This window comes from Rhagoletis pomonella, unplaced genomic scaffold (assembly GCF_013731165.1).
Source record: "Rhagoletis pomonella isolate Grant_MI unplaced genomic scaffold, Rhpom_1.0 Rhpom_scaffold_00013, whole genome shotgun sequence".
In the NCBI taxonomy this organism is placed as follows: domain Eukaryota; kingdom Metazoa; phylum Arthropoda; class Insecta; order Diptera; family Tephritidae; genus Rhagoletis; species Rhagoletis pomonella.
In genome coordinates this window covers 10,876,744-10,892,160 of record NW_023458567.1, presented here as the reverse complement: position 1 = coordinate 10,892,160, position 15,417 = coordinate 10,876,744, and the positions used below count along the sequence as shown (strand labels likewise).

At 33.7% G+C, this 15,417-nt stretch overlaps 1 protein-coding gene across 3 annotated transcripts in view; it reads left to right on the top strand.

The window, feature by feature from the left end:
* LOC118748766 (mucin-19) overlaps positions 1-15,417 on the top strand; it is an 81,846-nt gene that overhangs the window by 23,926 nt on the left and 42,503 nt on the right. Inside the window, exons 1-2 of one of the 3 annotated variants that reach the window (XM_036483439.1) lie at positions 5,207-5,471; positions 5,731-6,757. The exons of 1 other annotated variant lie outside the window; for it this stretch is intronic. The gene's annotated coding sequence lies outside the window, so the exon portion shown is untranslated. Of the gene's footprint in view, positions 1-5,206; positions 6,758-15,417 lie in introns of those variants that run through there. One more of the 3 variants, XM_036483438.1, reaches the window with a different exon arrangement.

Here is a 15,417-nt window from a genome sequence, read left to right as displayed (position 1 = left end):
ATATTTATCTTAAAAACGAATAAAATTAGGGGATAGGGTCTTGAAATTTCCAAAAAATACATATTCGATGGGCACCCTAATTTACATACATATGTATGTATGTACGCATATTAAATAAATACAATTCAAATCTTCATAGAAATATTTGTATATACTTCGGTCAACAAATAGGCAGACGATTGCTAGCAAAGAGAATGACAGCGAAAGCCAAAAGGCAAAAAGAAAAACCCAATACGAGGCAAAATGAGTATATGTGTGTATGTATAAATAGTGTACTGTTGTTGCTGCGATTACTCAAGGAGAGCGCGTATGCATTTGTATACACAGGAGGTCAAATATACATACTTAGAAGCAGTTAGAAGTGTTTAGAGTGGCCAGATTACCCTTAAAAATTTATAATACATATGTATGTATAAAATTAATACAGAAAGGCCTCTAAATCATTACTAAAAATCTGTTATTTATGCAGACATCCTCAACCGAATCGAATACCTACTATTCACATACATAAAAATTTTATGTAAAAATAATACAGAAAGGCCTCTAAATCATTACTAAAAATCTGTCATTTATGCAGACATACTCAACCGAATCGAAACCTACTATTCACATACATAAAAATTTTATGTAAAACTTTGGGATAGTGTGATATCCTCAGGTAACGCTGTGAAACCAGAATAAATCTGTTCATCGAAAGGCTTCACACTCCTGACTGTTGCTTCAATGTTAAAGTCAAGTCTAAGACTATTTAAACAATCTACTAGACCTACACCGTCGAAAAAAGTAACGTTTTCTACAGAATTTATACGTTCAATATACTTTTCTGTCGCTGCTACTGCGATGTCGTCCGAAAAACCTACCATTCGGCTAGTCTTAGAAGTCCGTCTTAAAATCAAATGACGTCACCTTTCCTGAAAGGAAATTGGTTAGCAGACAATGCATATTTTTTATGTACATTATTTATTACAGTATTTCGAAATTATATCCTCCTAGATTTTACCAGTTAAATTTAACAGGCAAATAGATGTTAAACGTACTACATACTTTTGTATACATATAAACAAATCTCCCGAGTTGAAAAAATTTTTCGACAAAACGTGTTTTTGGTCGAAAAGTGTACTACACCTATTTTAGAAAACGCATTATCTTCAGTTTTGTATAAAGAATAAGATTCCATCGCGAAATTGTATTTAAATGGAAACTTATAAAATATATACTAAAGTTAAAAATAACCACTCATGCTCATACATTTGCCCGTAGTTGCGTATGTAACGTATACGCCCCATAGCACCATACGCGGTCATCTAACACCTTTACTCGGCATTTTAAGGCTAAAACTGTTCAAATACTTGATTTATTTTTTATTGTACTTGTTTCTGGAAGTCCATTGATCGAAATAAATACAAGAAGAATGCTTTAGCGTTTTTGTTTCTGCCGAGGGAAGGGAATAACACAAAAAAAAACTACTCGCGAGATTTGCTCATATCCTGACGGCCGGCACTTAGTACTTTTCCCCTCGCTTTACTGGTTAGAACAATTTTAGCGCTTCAAACTCGAGCGCCTTTGTGAAGAAAAAATGGTTTCCACAATCATTTTCAAGATCTCGTAGCTCGTTCGCGCCATACTTTGTAATGCATTGCGAGCCATTTTATAGACCACCCGACATTGTGCGAAGTTTGTTGCCTCCTTTAGCTCCATCTTGACCTAAAGCATACTCTTCTACGGGTTGGGCTCTCCTCAATCTAGCAGTGCACAGTTTGCTCACGTTAAAAGAACAGTAATGTATAAGGGTTGCCACCTGTTTAAAAATAAGTTTCAATTTTAATTAAGATATTTGAAATACGTATCACCCAAAGGGCGCCAGACGAAACAGGTTTAAGGGGTTGAAAATATTTGGCAGAGGGTTGCCACATGTTTTAAGAGTTGAATTTAGCTAACTTACACACAACTTATATGAAATATTAAAATTTGGGGGTCAAACAAACGAGTGTTAAGAAATCTTTAGTTTGAACATATACAAATTTGTGAGTGGCTTAAGAGGGTTGCCACCTGTTGAAAAAGTTATGTTCGAATTATTTAATAAGTCTAATGAATTATTAAAAGCGAAGGGGGGTTTAAAAGAATTTATTTATGAACTGTGTGTAGGAGAGCTGCCACGTATTTAAAAAAATCAAATTCAATTTAATTCAGCAGTTAATTGCAATAAGTATCACAATGGCAGAGACAAAAGAGATTTGAAAATATTTAGGTTTGAAAATACTTTTAAAGAGGGTTGCCACCTGTTTGAAAAGTCGAATTTATTTAACTTATGCACAAGCTAAATTAAATGTTAAAATATGAGTTTTAAGAAAATATCTGTCAACAGCATTTTTTGTGAAGGTCAGCAGATCTGCATCGTTGATTCGAGTTAAAAAAAAAGAGATGTCATTATGGGCCGGCAGATGTGTAATTAGATTTTATTATTTGAAGCTATAATTTTTTTAGCGGTGCAGCGTGATTTAAATTTTGATTAAATTAAGTACCGACACCACGCGAGAGCTCCCTTCACTCAGAAACGGATTTACGGATTTAGATGAAATATTGGGATTTTTTTTTAGCTTTTCGTACAAGGCTGCCACCTGTTTATAAATTTAAATTCAATGTTGGCGTTTTAACGCAATGCGGGTTCACTAGTTTAATTTGGTGTTGCATGTTGTTACATGCACCTGCTATTGTTTTGGAGATTTTTGGCGATGAAAATTTGCGATAGCGACTTCAGACAGTTGGCCACTTTAAAACTTACTGGCATTTTGAGAGAGTTTGCCATTTGTTAGTTGGTATGTATGTATATAATAAACCCTCTTTTTAGTTAATTTTTTCTTGTGTGCCTTGGACAAATTTTCACTGCAATTCGTATTGTGGAACGAAACAAGCCGACTGCGCCGACTAGCAAGCTACTAGAGTGTTAATTTTTCTGATCCGGCTTTGGGTTTCATTTGCATAAATCTGTTTGCAATTTCAAATGAAGTCGGGGGCTCTGTTATAGTTTTTATTACATCGATTCGGTCTCTTGTTCTTATTGATTGTTGTTGTCCCTATCAATTTTGAAATGTACTCGCATGTAATTTGCTTCATAAAATTTAGTAAATTATCTCACACACACACATAAATTCATTAACTTATCTCAACTCATTCTGGATTTTTGCTCGTTACCGTTTTCCATATTCTCCGTAGTGTTTGTGGAAATTACTCGACTATCGCGTGTATACAAATTGCAGTGGGAGAGCGCGCCAGACTAGAATTGCATATATGCTCGGTATGCGGGTTTGTTTGCACCTTATTGTTTTTGCTCTCTCAGAGCGTTACTTCGGCTGCCCAAACCGGGAATACTAGCAAAAGTGGCACATTTTTGGTGACACACTATCGCATCGTATCACTCGTATTGTCGCTGCTTTATACATTTTCTTGTATTGTATGGGTGTATTTTAATTAATATTTGGTTGTTTTTATTTTTGCTGCATCGATGTATGCGAGTAATGTATGTATGTAGGTACGTACGAGGAGCACGCAACGTGTTACACGTTTTTATATTTCCATAAGTATATATGTATCTATGTATTTAGTATGTACACTTAACAGCCAAAGTTTGCGTACACCATATCCTTTTTAAATATTCACAATATTTTGCAAGCAATTTTTTTTATTTTTTTTATAAAAATGTCGCTCATGCTTAAAACGGAATCAAATAAAACAGGGTTTGAAGCTATATACAAAATTAAGGAAATTTCAACGAATTTTCTCAAAATAAAAAAAGTTCCACTCATACTCTGTAGGGAGAAAAATGTGTTGGACCATCAGAAAAAAAAATCAACGCGATTTCTTAGCCACTTAATTTTTACACATTATTATACTAAAATTGAATGGGCTATGAAACTACGTACTTGAATTTTTATTTTTATAACCGAGCGCACTTGTGCACAAGGGTATTATAACTTTGTTCACATAACGGTTGTTTGTCACAGGCAAAACGAATCGAGAGAGATATAGACAGACGTATACATAAATGATTAGAATGAGAAGAGAAATCGATTAAGCGATTAAGTCCGTCCGTATGTGCACACGATAACTCGAGCAAAAATTGAGATATCTTAACGAAACTTGGTACGTGCACTTCCTTCAGGCGTAGGACGGACGGTATTGAAAATGAGAAAAATCGGACAATAACCATGCTTACTTCCCATATAACGGTAATTTTCAGAAATACGAAAACTGCGATATTTTAGTAACTACTGAAGATTATTCACTCAAAATTGATATTTACAATAATTTATAGACGAAAAGTAAAATGGGCGTAGCCACACCCACTTATGTGTATATCTTTGTAACCTCTGCACCAATGTCTTGCAAACTTGGCCCAGTACCAAATGGCCGAAAATTTTTAAAATCGGACAATAACCACGTCCACATCTCATATAACGGTAATTTAGAGAAATACGAAATCTTCGATAAATCAGTAAATATTAAAGCTAATTTATTCAAAATTAATTCTTGCAACAATTCCTTACCAAGAAATATGTTTATGATAAAATTTTGGAAAATGGGCGTGGCACCGCCGACTTTTGATCACATATACATATACGTATATCTGTAACCGTTCCACCCATTTGTACCAAACTCGGTATGGTTATTGTGCTTTCCACATAAAAACAAAACGTTGAAAATTATTGAAATCGGACTAAAATTACGGGCGCTTTTCATATAACGGTAAATTTCAGAAATGCTTGAAACTTCAATATTTCGAAATTTAAGGACGCTAATTTACTCAAAATTGATACACTCCGGCTTACCATGTAGCGGTAAAGGTGAAAATCATATATTTAATACTTGCGCCAGGTATTCAATGTTCGGCTCCGCCCGTACTTAGACTTTCTTGAGTACTTGTTTTTTTTTTATCTGATTAAAAATTTGAAAATTTTGATGAAATTCGTTGCATTTTCCTTAATTTTGTATAAAGCTTGAAACCTTGCTTTATATGATTTTGTTTTAAGCATGATCCATATTCTTAGAAGAAAATCACAAACAAATTTTGGCTTGCAAAATATTGTGAATATTTAAAAAAAGAAATGGTGTACGCCGACTTTTGCTGTTTAGTGTGTGTGTGTATTTCTTGCTGCGGTGACTGGCACAATGCTGCTGAGATATGTAATTGTTGTTGATTTGCCGCAAAAGTGAATTTTTGTTGTTGTTTTGCTGCTATCTCATTACTCTTTCGAACTGTGATTATGGTTGCTTGCTATCGCCTCACCACACCCCACCACACTCCTATCACTAATATCAGCGTCAACCAGCAATAGCGGCGGCATCGCTGTTAACGTCGCTGTCACTGTTATGCGCCTCGGCTCCGGCATTCGATCTGGTGTTCGTTGGCGCATCGTAATTTGTTTTGTGCCTTTCAACCAGACGGATGATTTTTTCGCTAACTACAACGTGCAGTAGCGTATTGTTTTTTCCTTATTGTTACATTGTTCAAAGTACAACAAATTATAATTTGATATTTTATGTGGAATGTGAATCCATATGTAATTGACAATACGAATAGTATACATATATCGTTGTTGTTTATTGTTTGTGCCTCGTCAGTGGGTAGTGAACTTTGCAAAAATTGCTACATAGCTCCTTTATCTCCATTTAACATATGTGCATACATATGCATTTATAATAAAAATACTTAATTTTGATAATTGCATATAGGTTTTGGTTAAAAAATTGAACAGTGAAACGAAAAGGCTGCGAAAATTTTCCACCCACATTGGTGGTTTGTGAAAAAAGCGACAGTGACCGAGCAGAGAGGCAGCGCAGCTGTTGGCAGCGGCACTGTGAAAGCGAGAAAAACAGCAAGCAAATGAGCGAACAATTTTAAAGAAATTGCAGTGCAGAAAGTGTGCGATATGCAAAAATCGAAAAAAAGGAAAGGAAAATCGTCATAAAATTGTAGCTATTGCCAAAACTAACTTAAAAGTACGCGCAGCGTAACAACAATAGTGAAGAGGTGACAAATCAGCAATGAGGTCTTGCCAGCAATTTGCTGCAAATGAAACTGACATTTAATTAAATTTGACATTCATTTGTGCTAATATTGTTGAAATAAACAAAAACAAACTGTCTAAAAGTTATATCGCGCGCTTTGATTGTGAAAAAATTCTTACATATATTTAAACGAGTGCAAAAACACTTAAAGTATACTATTACTAAAAAAAATGTACACACATTTACGCACACTTATAAAGACTACAACTATTTATATTAATTCGGTATAACAAACAAACAAATCGGCAAGTGCAGCCAACCAACAACCAGTAGTGTGACTCGCTAACTCTCGCATCTACTCAACTGCAAACTCATTGACCGCATACCGAGTAACCAACAACCACTATCTACTGTGTGGAGCGTAGTCTGCCGCGTCGAATAACCGAATACACGATTGTTTTTAAAGTGTGTGAACCACACAACCCTATGGCCCCTATATACATACATATTTAGCTAGTAGCGGCCCATCAGAGCGGCATATCAGTGGGAGGCTTGTATGAGTGAGTGACCGACCGTTTGAAAAACGAGTAGGAGCATCACGATTCAGCAATATTGTGTGTGTGTGTGTGCTTTCTTGAAAAGGAAGGAAGCGGAGGAGACGCTGGAGGCGGTTAGCTAGCCGCGTCACTGATTGAACATTTAGAGAGGCGGCGAAGAAGCCAGCAACAACAACATTGACTACAATTTTTATGTGAGTGTGTATGCTGAATTTTAATGCAAATTACTATACGTATAGTAGAAGTTTAAAACAGATTAACTGATTAAATTTAGAGAAAAATGGCATTTAGAGAAAAGCAAAGCTTACAACTTTTTTGTACGCCTTTATAATTTGTGAATTTCCAATATTAGTAATTAAGTAACTGAGTGCTTCTTTACGCGTCTACATAGTTGCCTCTTGTCTGTTTTAATTTTATTTTTAATTTTTTGTTTACTCCTGCGCAAAGCTGTAGAACATGTCATATTTAATACATATGTATGTAAGTAGGTACTGGCTTTATAAAGCCATTGTGAATCACTCAAAGTTGGGGTTTTCAAAGCCTTCGGCGCGCGTAGATTTTAAAAACAAGGTCGTAAACTAACAGTTTTAGGTGTACATAAATAATTTTTTAATAAACTAAGTTGATGTATTTTTTTGGTAAGAATATAATTATTTTACTGTTTTTTAAGTGTAATTTTTTAGCTCACATCTTTCTGTACCTTTTAGGTTTGCAAAATGAAAAATTGTGTATCTAAGCTTCTGTCCCTTTGTCTGCCAGGTCACTCAGCCACCCTTTTATTGTGCCTTCCACGTGTCATTTTTCAGTTCTTAGTTCATAAATGGGTACATACATATGTACATATGTAGATATGCATTTATGTATGTACATATGTAGATATGAATACATGTACATACATACATATGTGCATATTTTATGTATTCATTAGATACACACAAAACATACAAACAAATGAGCCATCGATGTTTGGAGAAGATTTCTAGAAATCAATAAAAAAAATTTCAAAAATTACTTCATAAGTGGTTAAACCCAGTTAATTAATATTGAATAAAAACCCTGCAAAAAATGCGACTTGTCCGGGATGACTTGCGAGACTAATACCACTGTTCATCTTCTAATATCGATACGGCTGTTCCCGTTTGCTCGTGTATATGTACATACATAGTCTATGAATAGACAAATACCTAATTGTATTGCAATTTGCATTCGAACTGACACGGAAAAAGACAAGTCGTTTAAAAAAATAAAAATAAAATAACAAAAAATAAATAAAAAATTAAAAAATAAATATTTAACAAAAAATATCAATAATATAATAAAAGCGTAAAATAACAAAAAAAAAAAATAAAAAAAAGATTTTAATTAAAATTAACAAACGATTTCTCCAACTGTACGCGAGAGGTTGAAAAACAATTACTCTCCAGTTGAATCCTCAAGGGATGAGTCAGATCCAAAATAATTTGCACTTGTACTTGTAAAGCAATATTGCTGTCTAGAATGCAAAAGGCGTATTTTCATGCCATTTCGATCTACTTGCCGTGGAAAATGAGTTGTATCTACTTACATATGTATGTAAGTCCTAGATTGCTTTGTAAAATCATTTGAATTCTTAATAGATTCGTTAGTCGTGGAATTCACAAGGTCTCGGCTTTCGCCCATGAAATGCTTTACATTTTCTTTACTAACTTTTAGTCGACGACTAGGTCTAGTTCTTTCATAAAGAAGTCGCATTCTTGCCGCATGTTTACCTAGAGGGCAGTACCCAGTTAAGGTTGTTGCTGTTTTGAAAACTTGTTCTTGATCTATTAAACAGATCTGAGAGCTTTTCGCTCAGAACCATAGATATCAGCAAGTCTGACCACCTTATCTATTTACATACATTAGGGTAGTCCAAAAATGCGTGTGAAAGAGTAAAGTCGGAATTATTATGCTCTCACATTTTAGGATTGTTCTATACCGAAAAATAAATACCTATTTTTTATTTTGAAATTAAAAAAAAATATATTTAGCGGTCGCTCAAAGCGCTCAAAGTTTTCCATGTATTTTATATAAGGAAAAAACATATTTTAATAGAAATGGTATAGCAGAATTACAATCAATACTTTTCGATCGGAGAACCCTGTTTCTCTTTAGGAGATTTCCAGTAATGAAAACCTTTAACCATTTTTTTTAAAGCTTAATTAAAAATCTTTTCGAGCTGATGCATAGCAATCACAGACAACTTTAAACGTCTTACAATTCACGACAATATGACACCTTGTGAATCACCCAACTGTCTCCATTATCTACTTTTATCCATTGTTTTTGGTTGGGGATTTTGGAAAAGACCTATTTCAAATTCACGAAAATCATACATCCGAAATAAAATAAATCAAATTATGAAAAAAAAATTAATTTTTTCAGAGAACATTTTATTCAATAATTGTATTGAGCTTGCGGCGTGAGAAAATTATAAATTTTTTGTTCAAATAATTTAATCTGATATTTCAGGATATTTTATTGTCATGGAAGGGGTGGAATGGATAACCGTACGAAAAAAATGGTGTTTTAGATTCTTTAAAAAAAAATTTGGGTTTTAAATTTTTTATTGAAATTCACAAAATCGTTTTTACATAAAAAAAAAATCCCGAAGAACGTTTATATCGCCAAGAGGTTATTATTGATTTTGATTATTCAAAATGCATCTCGGTTGAAATTTTCTGTAACACATGAAGAAAAATAATAATTATTAAAGGAGTTAATATATAGGGATGGTACGTATACACATATGTATGTGTTTAACTTAGACCGTACCAACTTACATATAAGCAAATTAAAAAAACTTACCCGTACACCCCTGAGTCTTTAGAATTTTGCAAGACAATTAAAACTTTTTTCATTTTGGCTGAACCTAGGGATGGCCTCTTAACATTTCTCGGTGACACCTACATTCTGCAAATACATACAGTTTTTTTTAATATTTCTACTTGAATAATCGAAATTCTTCCTTACCAAACGTTTAATGACTTTTGGTGAGCTTTAATTTACTGAAATTAGGGTAGTACGTTAGGGTTATAAGAACCCGGATCTGGTGGGTATCTAAGTACTGGAATAGGGAAATTGACCTAAATAAACTTTGGGACAAATAAAAAATGTCTCTTGCAGACAAAAAAAGTACTTCAAGATTCGAATGTAAAAACCGATGATATGACCCTAATTTAAACAGCAAAACCCTACATTCAGAAAATTTTTGTTTTTAATTCCCTTCCAAACGCATTTTATACACAAGGGGTGTACGGCTTGTTTTTTCTGGTGCGGTCTAGTGTACATTTTGCTGTATACTTTTCTGCAGCAACACGTAAGTATACAGAGAAAAAATGTGTCATCGTTTATACAGGCGACTTCTCGCGTTCTACATATGTACACATGTAACCATGTGTATGTGTGCTAAGTTTATAAATACATATATACTTATGTACATATGTATGCAATTTAATATCTACTATTCCAGTATTTTGTTACTTTTATCTAAATTTTTATGTGCATCAAATTCACCGTCGCCTACGTCACTGCATCGCCACCTCCCCCCTACGAAGCAACACATTACTACAGTTGTGTGTTATATGAATGCATGTTTGTTCATACAAAAATGTTTCTAGGCGTTTTGTATGTGCTTGAATATGAACAATCGTGTAGTATGTACTCGCATTTGCATTCGCTTTTGCTTTCGCCGCTCAAATTCGTATGCGCATTTTGGTCACATTTAATTGAGGCACTTGGTGACCGGGCCGCGCGTCGTTGACTTTAGAGTGCCTTGAGTTTTAGGATGATTTGCATTTAAATAGAATTTATCTAAATTCTTTCAACATACCTACATAATTTGAAGCGCGTATAGCGTATTTATTTTGGACATTTTTTGTTTCGTATAAACTGAATTAACTCATCAGACATGCTTTCTACGTTTAACAGCAGGAAATTCAAATTAATTTAAATACCAGACAAAAATTATACACTACACTTCTTGTGTTCATACCCGCATTTAGTATTTAATTTGAAAATAAGTTTAGTACGTACTTTGCTTTTTTTGTGTTGCATATATTTTTTCTTTTTATGTTTCAAGCTGGTACTTGAAACGATTACTTTCATCTCAGTTGTTATTTTTTAACTTTTATGCATGTAAACTTCGTGCATCAGCACTCATTACTCTTTCGTATTCATCGTTTGTCTACTCGCCAGCACGTCAGTTCGGTGTTAAGCAAAAATTCGTTCCTTTTATTTTTGCACTTCAGCTAATGGCTCTACGCTTACGAACTGTGTACTTTATTGACTGCCTCCCTTTTTTCTTTACTCTCCACAAATTTTTACATACATAGACACTGGCACTGTTATTTATTTATTTATTTTAATTTTAATTTTGCCTTATATAAATCTTGATCGCGCTCTTCGGCGCTGCCAATCATCATCGCTTGATTGGTTAAAAGTGTCAATGCTTGTGTGCATGTGTGTGGTGTATTGCCTTTGTTTGTTTTGCTTTTTGCTCTATCCATGACAGTTGCTTGTCACATTTTGTTGACAATGACTGTATGGAATTGTTTATTGTTAAGAGTTGCTAAGCGTAGTTAAGTTCATAAGCGCTTATTAATGAAGTAGCAATTTCTTAGAGCTAATGTTTTATTAATTGAATTTTAATCATGAATAACTGCTTAATTGAATTAATGATTGGAATATAATGAAAATATCAATTTTACTTGAATAGCATTTTCTAAAAAAAAAAAAAATTATGAAATAAAAAGCAATAACATGAAAAATAGAAATATAGAAAATTAACAAAAATGTAGAAAATAAATAAAAATATAAAAGATAAACAAAAATTTTTAAAAATAAAAATTAACAAAGAGTTAAAATAAATAAAAAAAGTAAAAAATTAATAAAATAAAAGATAAATAAAAAATATAAAAATAAAAATAATAAAAATGTGCAAAATGAATAAAAATATAAAAATATCAAAATTAAAAGATAAGCATAAATTTTACAAATTAATCAAAATACAAAAGATAAATAAAAATATAAAATTTAATTTGGTAAAATCTAAAAGTGCATGCACGTTAGTACATACTTGTACATACATATGTATGTATTAATACACATACATGCAAACATTTATGTACTACGTGTACCTATGTTTAGTACATATTTAATTTCAACTTCCTCTGGATGATGTAATTCACCACAAGGCGCTGCTACCACCATTTTCATTACTTTGCTCCTGCATACCATAGCGGCATTGTTTTCATTGTATGCTTTTCATTAAATGCTACCGGATGAGCGCCTAAACATTGAATGGCCAATATCTAAGGGACTCATAGCGAATGCATTAATTAGAAATTAGCTGGATAAATAATAGTTAAAGCAACAAAAATACAAAGAAGAAGAAACTAAATACAGAGAATAATTTGGCGTCTATAATTTTGCGTGGCATGCGGTAGATGGATATATAAGTATGCTTTTATAGACTATGTAAATGTGTACATATATATCTATGTATGTAAGTCAAAATATTGAATTGTTTGAAAAATCCGTCGCACGTTGCCTACGGAGGTGCGTTTGCCGTGCGTCTTTTCAACTTTAGTCTTTTTAATTATTTCCTAAACGATTTAGGAGACAATGAATTATATAGCTGTATATGCATATATAAATATGTATGTGTGTATATATGTAAATGTATGTACATTAGGGCGGGTATTTTTTTTGTTATTATGCGCGTATAACATAGGAGGATTCTACGTGTAATTCTAAGTAAATTTTGCGTAGAAACCATGGGTCTAAAATCCATTTCGAGTTTGCCTAATTGTGAAAATAGGTTTCGAAGAAAATGAAAATTTTCACTGTTGCGCCCTCTGGTGGAAGTTTTAAGAAAACGATAAGTGCGGAAATGGATCTCTCATACTAAAACACCTTTTATAGCATGTTTTTATAAAAAATTGCTGCACTTCTTTACGGCACTATAGCAAAATGCTAAGAAACCTATTTTCCCAATTTGGCAACCTCCAAATTGATTGTAGACCCATGGTTTCTTCGGCAAATTTGCTTAGAATTACACGAAAAACCATTCTGTGCTGTACACCATACAAGTTGACCTGCCCTAATGTACATATACATATATATGCATACGCCTACCACCCGCTACTTTTCATAACACCAATGTGGCCGGTCTTCCTACGCTTCGAAGCAGCCAGCGCCCGATTAGCGTTGCTCCCAAATCGAAAGCAGTGATTTTTTTTTTTTTGTTTTCGCCAGAATTTTGTTTCGTTTGCAGTTGTGTGCGAACGACATCTTGCTTGTTTTCTTATTTATTAATACCTTTTGTTATACATCGACATTTTAAAAATAAAATCGAAACACAAATGCCCACATATTTATCCCGGAGTGTATACGCATGCATGAGTGGAGCGTTTCGTCGTGGCGTTGAAATTTTTAATATTTTTGTTTTTAGAAGCTTATATTTGCCGGCAAGCGCGTTCTCTTACAAACTCATCTAATCTGGTATGCAAACGAAAACGAAGGAAAGTGCAAGAAAGTTAAACAAGTAAAGCAAAGAAAAGTGAGCAAAAGTGATTGTTTGCGATCCGTCTGAACATTCTGACGAGTGAAGAAGCCCCGAACGCTAACGGCCACGTCAATGACAAGAGTGACGACGACGGCGGCGGGTATATACAAATTGAGAGTAGTGCACCAGGAAAAATAAAAGATGTCAAACTGCATATAATATACATAGGTATATATGCTTATATATATGTACGGCATGTGTGTACATAAAAAGCAGCAGCTATGAAAGAATAAAAAATTGTCAAGAAAGTACATATACTAAATAAAAATACATATTTATGTATATACGTTGCTCGCGCGCAGAAATGCTCTTTCATTGTACGTCGTTTCGTTCATTCGCTTCCTCATTTCCTAATGTGTACGTACAACAGATATGTACACACACTCGTACATGGATTGTTGTATAACGAATTGGTTTTCGTTTTCGCTTTACTTCAGTTGAGGCTTCCGTCACCCTGCCAAGTTAGAGTAGGATTTAGGAAATATTAGCTTTGCATTTTAGTTAATGCCCCACCTGCTGGCATTGCCGCTAATTTCTACAGCTCAACAGCGATCTCCAGCAGTCTCAAACTGATGTTTTTTTTTTTTTTTTTAATAAACTGCAGTCCACTTTTAGAGCGTATATGCTGTACTTCTTGCTTTCTTGTTCAACTCCCTACCGTCAATTTATTCATAGACGACACCGTAAAAGTTCTCGTCATTTGCCAACTGAACTACTCGTATTGTACCTGTCTTTTCTGTCATCGACAGCTCTCGCTATTTGCTTAAAGTTTTCACGAGTACTTAGTGCGGTATTATTTACCCCTTTATCTTATCTGTGCAAACGCGCTTTTGCTTTTTATTGTTTTTCGTTATTTTTTTTTATATTTTTTTTTAGTTTTTGTAGTTATTTGTTTGCTTACTTTTTCTTGCATTTCAATTGCTGGCAGCGTATTTGTTGTATCAACGAGTGTTTGGTAATTTGCGGCACTCACCAGTTACCGGGCAAATGTGTCGGCAGAGTACGGTAATCGGAGGGGAATTTGGGAAAATGAACTCACCTTGAAATGGAGCAAAGCGCGATTTTCCAGCTAAAGCGCATGAAAGTATTACAATATGAAGTAAAATGGTATAAAATGGTATAAAATAAAATAAATTAAATAAGTTATTATGAAGAAGACAAAAGAAAAAGGAATAAAAAAACGAAATATAAAAAGGAAAACAGGCATATAAAATGAACTAAAATAAGTAAATGAAATGAAACGGAATGAAGGAAATGGAATGCAATGACATAAAAGGAAATAAACTCAAATGGCAAATGAAATGGAATGACAGGCAGTAGAGGATAATATCTACAAAAAAAAATCCGGCTAGACTAGCGGAAATCCGACTCGAATCGCCCAACTGAAGGTGCTATACTAACAAACGATTATGGCCATTTATACTCAGGTCGATTCCGAGTATCCCCGTAACATGACACTCAACTTGATAATTCAGCTTAAGCGGAAAAAATGTGTGGAGCACTCGCAAGGCCTGTAGCAGCTTCAGCTTTGGTGTGAGTAAGTTTTGGTAAACCGTGAGATTCAAAAACAAAAAGTTTAAAATGTTAAGCTCTCACCCCCTAGGCTTGTTCCGGTTGAAAAAAAAGAATACTCGTTTTTTTTGGTTAAAAAAATTATACTTAGAACCGCTTTAAAGCCTACCACGCAGTTAAATGGCGTCATCGAAGTTTAATCAGCTGCCTTGTTTATTTTGTGGTATGCCCGAATTTCAAACACATCGAAAGAAAATATTTTCTAAACAAATTAATTTTCTTCTAAATTCACAGCAAAATTAAGTGCACTGATAAGTTTCCTAAAAAAAAAAACTTAGAAATAAAATTTTTCTAACCGGGAAAATAGTAATAATAAAAACGTATAAATGCACCTAAGCTCTTAGCACAAAACCAAGCGCATAGAGTATAGCAGACATACATATGTATGTACATACATACTATGTAACATTTGGTTTAAAATAGCGTCGTGACATTAGTAAAAGACAAGCAATCTTTTAACGCACACTCAAGAACAATGACACACATAATGTGATGAAAAATAAAAAAAAAACATAAAAAACATCTAAAAATGTTTAAAACGTTTAATTATACTCGTTTTCGCCGGCGTTTGACGGAAATGCTATTGAATTGAGTGATTTGTATACAGAGTTTTGGCCAGAATTAGGGCAAATAGAAAAAACGCCCAGGTAAATTAAAAAATAGAAAAAATGCAAGAATTCTAAATGGAAAAAATAA